The sequence below is a fragment of the Durio zibethinus genome, chromosome 24 (assembly GCF_047325235.1).
Source record: "Durio zibethinus cultivar Kanyao isolate XHJ-2024 chromosome 24, ASM4732523v1, whole genome shotgun sequence".
NCBI lineage: Eukaryota > Viridiplantae > Streptophyta > Magnoliopsida > Malvales > Malvaceae > Durio > Durio zibethinus.
This window is the reverse complement of record NC_143185.1, coordinates 3,194,062-3,204,821: the sequence shown is the minus strand read 5'-3', so window position 1 is coordinate 3,204,821 and position 10,760 is coordinate 3,194,062. Positions and strand designations below refer to the sequence as shown.

The 10,760-nt window shown below is 30.7% G+C and overlaps 1 pseudogene; it reads right to left on the bottom strand.

Annotated features, from left to right (window-relative positions):
• Positions 1-2,019: 2,019 nt before the first annotated feature.
• Positions 2,020-4,037, bottom strand: LOC111315974 (cullin-3A pseudogene; annotated as a pseudogene).
• Positions 4,038-10,760: the final 6,723 nt, after the last annotated feature.

The following is a 10,760-nucleotide window of genomic DNA, read 5'->3' as shown; positions in this document are numbered from 1 at the left end:
GAACTTTAATGGAGGATTGCATTCGAAGATATTATTGAATCAACAGAGGATTTTGACATCCGATATTGCATTGGAACTGGGGTTATGGCAGTGTTTACAGAGCACAACTACCAAGCGGTAGAGTAGTGGCATTGGAAAAACTTCATAGGCTAGAAGCTGAGAACCCAGCTTTTGACAGGAGTTCCAAGAATGAAATAATCCCACATTGGAAGAATGTGTAGATATGATATGATATATATGTAGAAATCTAAACTTAAATTTATGAAATATTTTTTATGAGACAAAATTGTGAGATTTTCGGATCAAAGCAGATAATATCTCACAAGTTGAGTGCAATGATTTTTGGATCAAAGCAGACAAATAGAAACCTATGAGGTCTCTTTTGTGGGACAAAACTATGAGACCTTGAAGTCAAAGTAGACAATATCTTGCAGGTTGAGTGTAGGTCTACATAAATGGTATTAAAGTGATTACCAGTCGGTGGAGAGCCACCTTTAGAATCCTAACATCTGGTATGATCTTGGTTCTGTGGTAGGACTCGATTTGATAAGGACGTAAGTTTTAAAGGTGAGAAGGAGAGATTATATTGTCTTTGATCTCACATTAGAAGAATGGTTGGATATGGTATCATATATATATAGAGATCTAAATCTAAACTTGTAAGGTATTTTTTGTAAGACAAAACTGTGAGATCTTCGAATTAAATTGGATAATACCTCATAGGTTAGGTATGAGTCTCTACAAAACTACTAACTTTTTCTTTTGGAAAGAGGGATTTATGGAAGAAAAAAGTAAAACATGGTTATTGTTTTATGATTTTGTACTTTTCTTTTTTTTACTAATATAGTTACTTTATGCAGAACTTGCCTATGCAATGGTTCTGACCTAAAAATGTGATGCTTATAGAATTTGGAGTCTTGGTAATGGAACTTTGAAGGGAAAACATCACCGTCCTCTTCGCAAAATATCATACTAATCCATGTGATGTTTTAGACCAACGTCTATAACCTTCAACGAATCCAGTGGTTGCACAAAATATTTGTTCATGCAGCTACACTAGCATTTGCATGCTTGAGCCGTGAACCGAAGTCCCGTCCAACAATGAAACAAGTTTCTCAAGAATTCCTTTTTCCCCAAAGATCATTACCCCAACCTCTCCGGACATTCTCCTACTATGAGACGCATATGGAAGATGTACAACTCTCCATTGCTTTCTATGCCTCCTATTGTTTGATGCTGTTAGATCTTATGTTGAGTAATAAGTTGAACATTTAGTTTTGGGAAGCATATCTGCTTTTTCGCCCCATTTTCCTTTCCTTCGGTGTCCGCTGCATGTATTTGACATTCACATTTTACAATCCAAAAAGTTGCAGTATGTATATTTATCATGTCGTTATTCATTAACTAGGAAAAGCAACTTGAGAAAAAGACTTGATCAATAAAAATAACCCAAAGAAAAAGTTACTTTTATGGAGAACATTGACATCTTAAGCCCAAAAATATTTACAGTAGCCAAACTGCCCTGCCCTGCCGTGCAGAGAAGTACAACAAGACAGAGAAAAGGGACTAATCATGAATGTTATCATTCATCACAATCTGCAATCGGATAACAATGGCTTTTGCTGATTTAAAGAAAGCTTGGCTGATTCTTTCGTGTGTTGAACCGTAAAAAGCAGAATCAGGATACGACCACCACAAACACCCCTTGCCAATTCATTTTCCTTCCTTCTTTTCCTCCAACCTGAACTGTTAGTGTTAAGTCCACCTTTTTATTCTTTCTTTTCCTCCAACTCCAAGTGTAATTAAAGATAAGCAAGTGGTGAATTAATGCAACAAAAAATGTAACCAATACATATATCAGGAATTCACTTGAACTGCCTATAATTCAGGAAATAATTTGTCAACTAATAAAATGGAGATATGATTACACAGACCCGACCAAGAACCAGAAGGCCTGATATCAAAGCAGGAAAAGTGAAAGGTGACAAAACCCTGACAAAAGACAATCACACATTCTTTTTAAGCAAGGTATCGATACAATTTCCTGTCAGCTTTATCCCTCTCCAAAAACTCCCGCTCAATATGGGACTCTATTCGTTTTTTAATTACAACAGGGTTGGGCAGAAACCGTGACTGCAGCTGTTTCGTGACCTCAGCAACAATGTTATTATGATCCAGCAGACGCCTCGCTTTCATGATCCTTACTATTGCTGCCCCAATATGAGGATTCCTATCTTCCTCCACTCTCGGCCTAGTTTCTTGATTTTCAGGTTCAGACTCCCTTTGTGCCACCACAGTGCCAATCTTGACCTTGTAGAATTTGCATGTAAACTTGGCATTGAAAAGAAAGGTATCAGTGTCAGCTATGTTCTTGCTCATAGGTTCCTTCCGAAGCACATTTTTTTCCCTTAACACAGGCAAGAGACTGCAAGCACCTCTTCAAGTCTGAGGCTGGTATCTCTGTGACCTGTTCAATCTCCTTATAGCTTAGTTGATCAACATTATTGAAGAGCATAAGGATACACATCTGGTATATGGAAACATTTAATTCATGCTTCTGAACCTTACCAAAGGTTGCCTTCAAATCTGCCGTGCCCATCTTTGTTTGCCAAGACAATCTCCGCCCAGTATGGTTCCCAAGGTAATAATTGCGGAATTTCTCACATATGCCTAGAATTTCAGCAGGAAGATTGCACGTAGTAGTAGGTTGAGTAGGCCAAGATCCCGTAGTAAGGACCTGGACAGAAAGTGTGGGGCCATCCCCTATATCTGAACCATGACTTGCATGGAAACCTTGCATCGTATCCTGTGATGTTTTCATGTCTGTGAACATGCCTTCCAATTTTGAAGTAAATTGATACCCACACTCGGTTTTGAGCTTAACGATCAGACTTCTTTCTGCATCATCAGAGACAGTCTTCCCTGAAAGAAGCCTTTTGGCCAAGTGTTGCTTGTAATACTTCTCAAAAACATCTTTCTCTTGAAGATAGCGGAAGAGCATCATCACCTTGTCGAGTACCAACTCAACATCATCTTCAGTGACCCCTTTCAAACTTCTTCGAAGCTTGTCATCTACAAACAAAGAGATGAATTCTGGAGACCGAGAATTCAGATTGATGAAATATTCAAAAGAGGAATTTAATGCATTTTGAAAAGTCTTGTCATTGCTAAATGCTGAAGCGATAATCTTGCCATGTTTATCCTTTAAATCCAACAGAAGTTGCACAAAATCCACAGGATTCTTTAGCCTTTCTGTATCAGTAACTAGCTGCTTACCAGTATCACGAATGTATGAAGTCATGACATCTCTGATTAAAACAAGAACATTGGGTACCCCAAGAAGCAAGCAATACATCCTTCCTAAGTCGTCATATTTGTCATCGACAATCATATTAACCAAGCCTGAGTTCTCCATTTGCACAAGCCTGTGCATGACTTTCAATCATCTCCTTTTCTACCACATTTGTTATTTTGAATTCACTTGTGGTGTCCAAGTAATGTGAGACTCTCTCTATTTCTTCATTTAATCGTCTCTCAGCTTTCTTTAAATATTCCCCACAATCACACGATTCTATGAACTTTTGAGACTCAAGACGGTAAAAATCAGTTGAAACCTCAAGAAAATGCTTTTCAAAATCATCCTGGTAAACAAAAGGACCTAGATCCATTAGCATCTTTGTGATACTTCTCATTAAACCCCTGTCTATGACTTCACCACTCCTTTCTCTCCTTACATTTGCAAGAAGAGTATCCTGAAGCCTAGACTGGATTTGTAGGAATGGATGACAATATCCCTCCATAAATTTAAACCAAGCTCATGAACTGGGGTTTTGTGAGTGTTTGGGATGAAAGTCCTATCCGTATACATTAATATATCTCGGATCATTTGCAATGCCTTATTATGCTCTGCCCATTTTCTGTTAAGATCTTCCAAAAATAATCCTCGCTGAGCAGCGTCAATTGAATTAGAAATCTCCTATAGTTGCGACAAGTCTAAAGTACAGTTTCTCCCCAAATTTGTGCAGTACCATATTGCAAGCATTCCTGATTTTACATCAATGCTTAGGCTTTAGATGTCAGAACCATGAACTTTTAAGATGTCAAAGACAGTAAGATGGCAGGCTTCAAGGCTGATGTAAGTTATTTTTTATTGAAAATTTCATCTAAAATTTTTCATCATTTTAAAAAATTTAAAAGAAAATTTATCGTTTATAAATTTTTAATAAATCAACCATTTTTAATTTTTATAATTTAATCATCTAGATTATTATCATTTATTTCTAAAATTTAAAGTTTTTCATTTATTTTAATTTTTTATTTTTATTTGAAAATAAATTTAAATTGCATTTATTAAATTTTTCAACTACACTTTTCATCATTTTGAAGAATTTAAGAAAAAACTTCTTAACTAAAAATTTTTAAAAAATCAACTATTCTTGATTTTCTTAGAATTTTATTATTGGATAATTTATAATTACTTTTAAAATTTCTCAAAGGTTTTATTTGATTTTTAATTCTTATTTATTATTTGAAAAAACATCAATTACTTTTATTGAAAATTTTAATTAAACTTTCCACCTTTTTAAAAATTTTGAAAAAGAAAACTTATCACCTAAAATTTCTAAAACATACCATTCCGACCTTTAATAGAACTTGATCATTGGATAATTTATCATTTATTTACAAAGTTTCATAAAAATTACACTTTTGAGTTTACTAATGATTTATTTTTGGGTAACCTATTACTTTTTGTTTTTATTTATTATATTATTTAGTAATTTAAAATCTATTCTAATTTAGAAATTCAAATTAACGAATTAAAATAACAAACCTAATAATAAAAAATAACAAATGAAATAAAAAAAAAAAAACAAAAAGAAAAGAAAAATATATGCGATCAGGACATGTTCTCGACAAGTTGAAGCGCTAAAGCACAATTCGAGGATGGATACACGTGAATCCTGTTATTCTCCGAACAACGCCGTTTAGGCTTGTTTTAAATATGCAAAACGTTATTATTTTTAGTGTTTTCCCTTTCTTCCTACTTTTAAACTCTGATTTTTCTCTACAACCAAAGAACCAAGTCAAAAAGTTCTTCAACCCAAAATTGAGCGAATGTTTTAGATATAGATGTTTACAGTATGTTAAACAATTAAAAACCTAAAATAACCGTTTACCGATCGAGACCACAATTTAACGAATTCAAAACCAAACTCATTGCTAGAGGATGAATGGTGATACTAATTAAAAAAGAAAGTTACGAATGCCAAGAATTTTTGAAGAATTTTTTGTGCAGCCAAGTATAAGGAAAGAGGTGAGCACAAATACCTTCTAAGTTGAAGAAATTTTTGTACAATCAATTTAATTTCAAGCCAATCACCCCAGTATCATCCAAAAAGAAAGAATGCCTCATTTTATGTTTCTATTTATATGCAACATTTATTGTTCATAAGTTTCTTTCCTGCATTTCTTGATACAACAATGTCACTTTATATATAACAAGCTTATGACAACCTGCGTGTTGCTTCCAGGGAAATTTTTTTTTTAATATTTAATGATATCAAAATATTGAAGTTAAAATCAATGAAATGATTTATATAATATAATATTTTAAAATTAAAATTATTCAATAGTAATGCTCTTTTCTTTAATTCTCTACATTAACAATTTTTAAAATTGAATTAACTCCTATATATGTATTAAAATTAGTTTTACTATTTATAATCACAAAAACAATCACAATCATAAGTTAACACTATTTAAAATAAGCCACCATGATTTTTGAAGTGTCAATCCAAACAAAATTCATCCATATCTATTATCATTATTTAAAATATACATTTTTAATTATGAAATTGTTTTAAATATTTGTTAAGATCAAAATTTTGGAAATAATAATGAAATTAGCTAGATATACCATCACTACAATCAAAAACTTTCTTAATTATTCAAAAAAACTACTTAATTATTTAAATTTAAAAAAAAAAAGATAAATAGATCCGAAAAATACCGTTAGAATATGCAAATAAAGTAATGTAAAAAAAAAAAAAGATAACTTGTCTAAAAATAAAATAGTTTCTTTACTATAAATTGCGAATATATAGAAAAATAGAAATATACTCTATAAGAATTGCAATTATGTTGTTTGGAAGAAAATGATTCTATTACAACAGTAAAAAATGAAAAAATAGTGGTTAAATGTTCATTTTGGTCTCTAACGTTTGAGAATTGCTTAATTCAGAATCCAACTTTTTAATTTTAATAAATCAGGATATTATTTATTCCAAAAATAACAATTAAAGACTTTAAAATTCAATGAATGAAATTTAGGAATGCATTATACCCACCGTTAGTTTTGACAGATGAGTGATATTTCTACTAAATAATTTATTTTTTTGATAAGGACTAAATAATATATATATATATATAGCTAAGATGCCTATTATAAATTACTTTTAAAAAAGAAAATTAATCAAAAATTTAAATAAATATGATAATTTTTTTAATATAATTAAAATTATAGAGACTTTCACTTAACTTACGAGTTATTATTTATTTTGATTCGAAGATTTTACAATTTGATTTTAAAAAAATCAATTCACAAAAATGAGTTTAATTAAATATCTATTTATATACCAAAACAAAATTTTAAAATATCTTAATGTGTTATTGAGATGTCACAAAATTTTTTTTATTAAAAGTTAATATTTTCATCAAATCCAAAATAAAGTACATATAGAACCATAAAATAAGGATCATATCAAATGTTAGGATTCTAAAAATAATTTTTATTGTGAAGCATTTAACTCTCTTGAGGTTTTAGAAATGATTCTTATGATATAATACATAATTTCTGTTCGAATGATAATCACTTTAATATTATTTGTAAAAATTCTACGAAATATTATTTGCTTTGATGCAAGTGAAATTTTTCTCCAAATTAGATTTGATTTAAGATTTAGAATTCAGATCTGATTTAGGATTTAAGGTTGGTGGAGTGAGAATCATTTTCCCCCAAGTTAGATTTTTTGATAATTGACAAATTCCTAGAGGAAGATGAATATGGAATGAGATGTGGTGAGAGGTAGACTCGTAGAAATGTTACCAAAGCCGAATAGAAGCCCTAGCGAGGACTCATTCTCTTCAACGCAGAGTCAAGCTCAAGCCTAGACATCCCGTACACGTTCTTTCTCTCTCTACGATCAGATGAATCTCATCGATCATGTCCCAAGAAGACCAGCTTCGTTTCCCAAGAGTATTTTCTTCTTCCTATTCTCCTTAATTTTAATTTTATTAGCTAATATCAAATCCAACTTCTTTTTCTCCAACATTGCCCTTAATTTTCATTTGGGTTTTTTTGTTTGATTTGGCAGATATAAGAAAACATGATTCACCGTGAATGGGGCTGCTTGCTTTATGTGGAAAATTTGCTCAGTCCTTGGGCCCCATTAGTTTTCTGAAATTACTCCCCAAAGCTTATCCATCTTTCAAATCATCTGAGTTTGTGAATTTGTTGCTGCTGCTGCTGCTGCAAGTACTTGATTTGAATTAAAAAATTGACATATTATCCCAAATTTGGTTTTTTTTTTTTTTTTTTTTAGTGTATTTTAGCAGTTAAATAAATAAAAACATTGTCCATGTCAGCTGAAAGCTACCGGTAATAAAAATATAATGATTCACTGTTTTGTTTTTTACCCCGAAAATTCACGCTTTTCAAATGGCCTGGGTGATGTGTTACTTAAATTTCATTTATCAGTCTTTAATTCTTACATTCTGAACAAATGATTTGTTAAAATTAAAAGTATGAATCTTAATTTAAGCATATTCTCAAACGTTTCGAACAAAAAAGAGTATTTAGTAGCATTTAATCGGAAAAAATTAAAGAAAGACAGTAGTAAAAATGCAAATCAACATGGAAGGAAACAAAAGTATCGGCATATATTAAAAACAAAAGAACACTGCTTACAACAAAAGAGGGTATTACACCATTGTAACAGAGTATAGGAAAGTACATGGAAATTGAAGAAATTGCAACTACATTTCATCCTTTCTTTCAACTTTCTTTGCAATAATATTAATCAATTAGATAAAGCAGACTTTAAGTTTGCATAAATCAAAAGCTAGTCAACATTGGATTTTTTCTTACTTATTGTTTGCTTTTAGAGACAGAAAACATATGAAAAATGTGGCTGTTCCTTGATACTCATCTAAACACATTATTACAAACTGTGAAAAGAATTGTTTATTTCGGTTCTTGGAAGACAGAAATTCTCCTATTTAATACGTGTTCCAACTATCTTTAATATAAAATCTGCCTCGCCCACCCAAGTCCCGATTTAGTGGAGCTTTTTTTTTTTTTGTATTATTGTGCAAATTTATTTTTTAAAAAATAAAACTAAAAGAAAAGAAGAAACTGTTGAAGTATTAAAATCAAAATGAAGAAGACCTCGAGTACTCCACCTTCTATTAAATTCATCAGTTTAATGAATTGCTCGGAAAATGCATTATTCATGTATAATTCCATGACATTTACTGCATAAACAATCAATGGTGCGGTGGGTGACAAAACATAAAAGAAGACTTTGACTATTCCAGCTTCTTTTAAATTCATTAGTCTTTGGAAATTATAACATGCTACAACTGAACGTTTACGAGATATTCAAGCTAAATAGACATGGCTTCATCCTTAACCAATTCCATTTTTCTAGGGGTGTTTTGGAGTACTATCCTTCTTTCCTTTGTTACAACCCTGTTAGTAGCAGTATCTTCACTGGAATCAGAAGCTGTGGCTTTGCTAGAGAGTGGCTGGTGGAGTAACTATAGCAACGATACTTCACAACGTTGCAAGTGGCACGGTATTTCATGCAACAATGCAGGACGCATCACCAAAATTAACTCATATGCTAACGTGATTCATGCTGGTGATTAGGAAAATTGAATTTCTCTTCATTTCCAAATCTTGTCCTTCTTGATCTTAGCAATCTTAACTTGGTGGAAATATCCCGCCTCAGATAGGTGATTTGTCGGCATTGAAGTACCTGAACTTGTCCTTTTGTGAGTTATCTGGTGAGTTACCTTCTTCCCTAGGAAACCTAACCCAATTAGAGTTTCTTGACATTTCCAATAATGATAACCTTAATGGTTCCATCCCTCCACAACTGGCGAATTTGAAAAACCTTGTTAGTTTAAATCTCAATTGGAATAAGTTTGCTGGTACAATCCCTTCTGATTTGGGTCAATTAACCTATCTCAAATCTCTGATTCTTGAGGGCAATAAAATTGTTGGATCTATCCGGATGTCTAACAAATTTGATTTATTTGGATTTCTCTGACAAGATGCTTGTTCGTTCAATACCTTTTTCTCTGTATCAATTAATCAATTTGAAGGTTCCATCCCTCAAAATATTGAAAATTTGAAGAACATCAAACTTTTAAGCATCAGTAATAATAGATTGACTGGTCTTATTCCTGTAGCTTTATTTCGTTTGACAAAATTGGAAGGAGTTTTCCTTAACGAAAATGAAATCAATGGTTCCATTCCTTTAGAAATAAGAAAGCTTAACAGCCTCAAATATTTATATTTGTCGTAACGGTTTTGTGTCCGTTTGGCAAATTTGGATACGAAATAAAAATAGCAAAAATAAAGTCATCACCAATTTTTTTTGGTTAGGTGTAATTGACCACCTATTAAAATTTATTCTTCTAATAAGATTTTAAAATTAATTAAAGTTTATTAAAAGGGTAATTTTATGGTTTGTGGAACAGTTTGGGTTTGGGAGTCGATTACGCATGAGAAAGGATTAGCACCTCCATAGTGCCCGTTTAAAACAGTATCAATTAACTACATGTTATCCTTTGATTTTGATAAAAAATAGTCTCATTTTTTGTGTTTGAAAAATAATATTCTTCATTTTTTTATTTATTGAAAATTGTTTTCTTTATTTGTTTAGTGCTTAAATTTTATTCGAGAAAAATAAATTAGAATCTTTTTGTTGAAATAGTTCTTAAAATCTTCCATTACGTTGGTAACATTATAAGAATTCTTTCTCATTTAGAAATTTCTTAGATATCACTTCTCGAAATACCTTAAAATCTCATCCTCGGAGGCTTAAATTTATTTTTCGTAAAAAAACTATGCCATGCATGCAATGCAAGTGATAATATGTTAATGCACACATTTTATCTTTTATTTAGAAATTTTATTAATTTTTATTAATATTTTCATTTAGAAAAAATGAAAAAAAGAAGAATTTTTATTATATTGAAGATTTTCTATAACTATTCTAATACACTGATAATATTTAAAAAATATCTTTTCACTTATAGATTTCTTAAAGCATCTCTACTTGGAACACTTTTAGAATCCCATCATCGGATAAAATTTTTTTTTTCATTTTTTATTACTTATTCTTAATTTATTAGTTAATTTTTATTATTTAATTTTTTAACAAAAAAAAGAAAATTTTTATTATATTGAAAACTCTTTTTTTATAAATACTAAAATACATTTGTAGTATTTAAAAAAAAAATTATCACCTAGAGATTTCGTAGGTATCACTATTCGAAGTACTTGCGAATCTCATCGTTAGATAAAACTTCCCTTTTCTTATACTTTTTATTAATCTATATTATTAGAAAGTTCATTTTTATTATTTTTATTATTTTTTAAAGTTTATTTTAAAATTAACAAAATTATAAAAAAAATTAACTGCATATTTTATCATTTGTTCATATTTACTTTAACAAAAATTATTCTAACA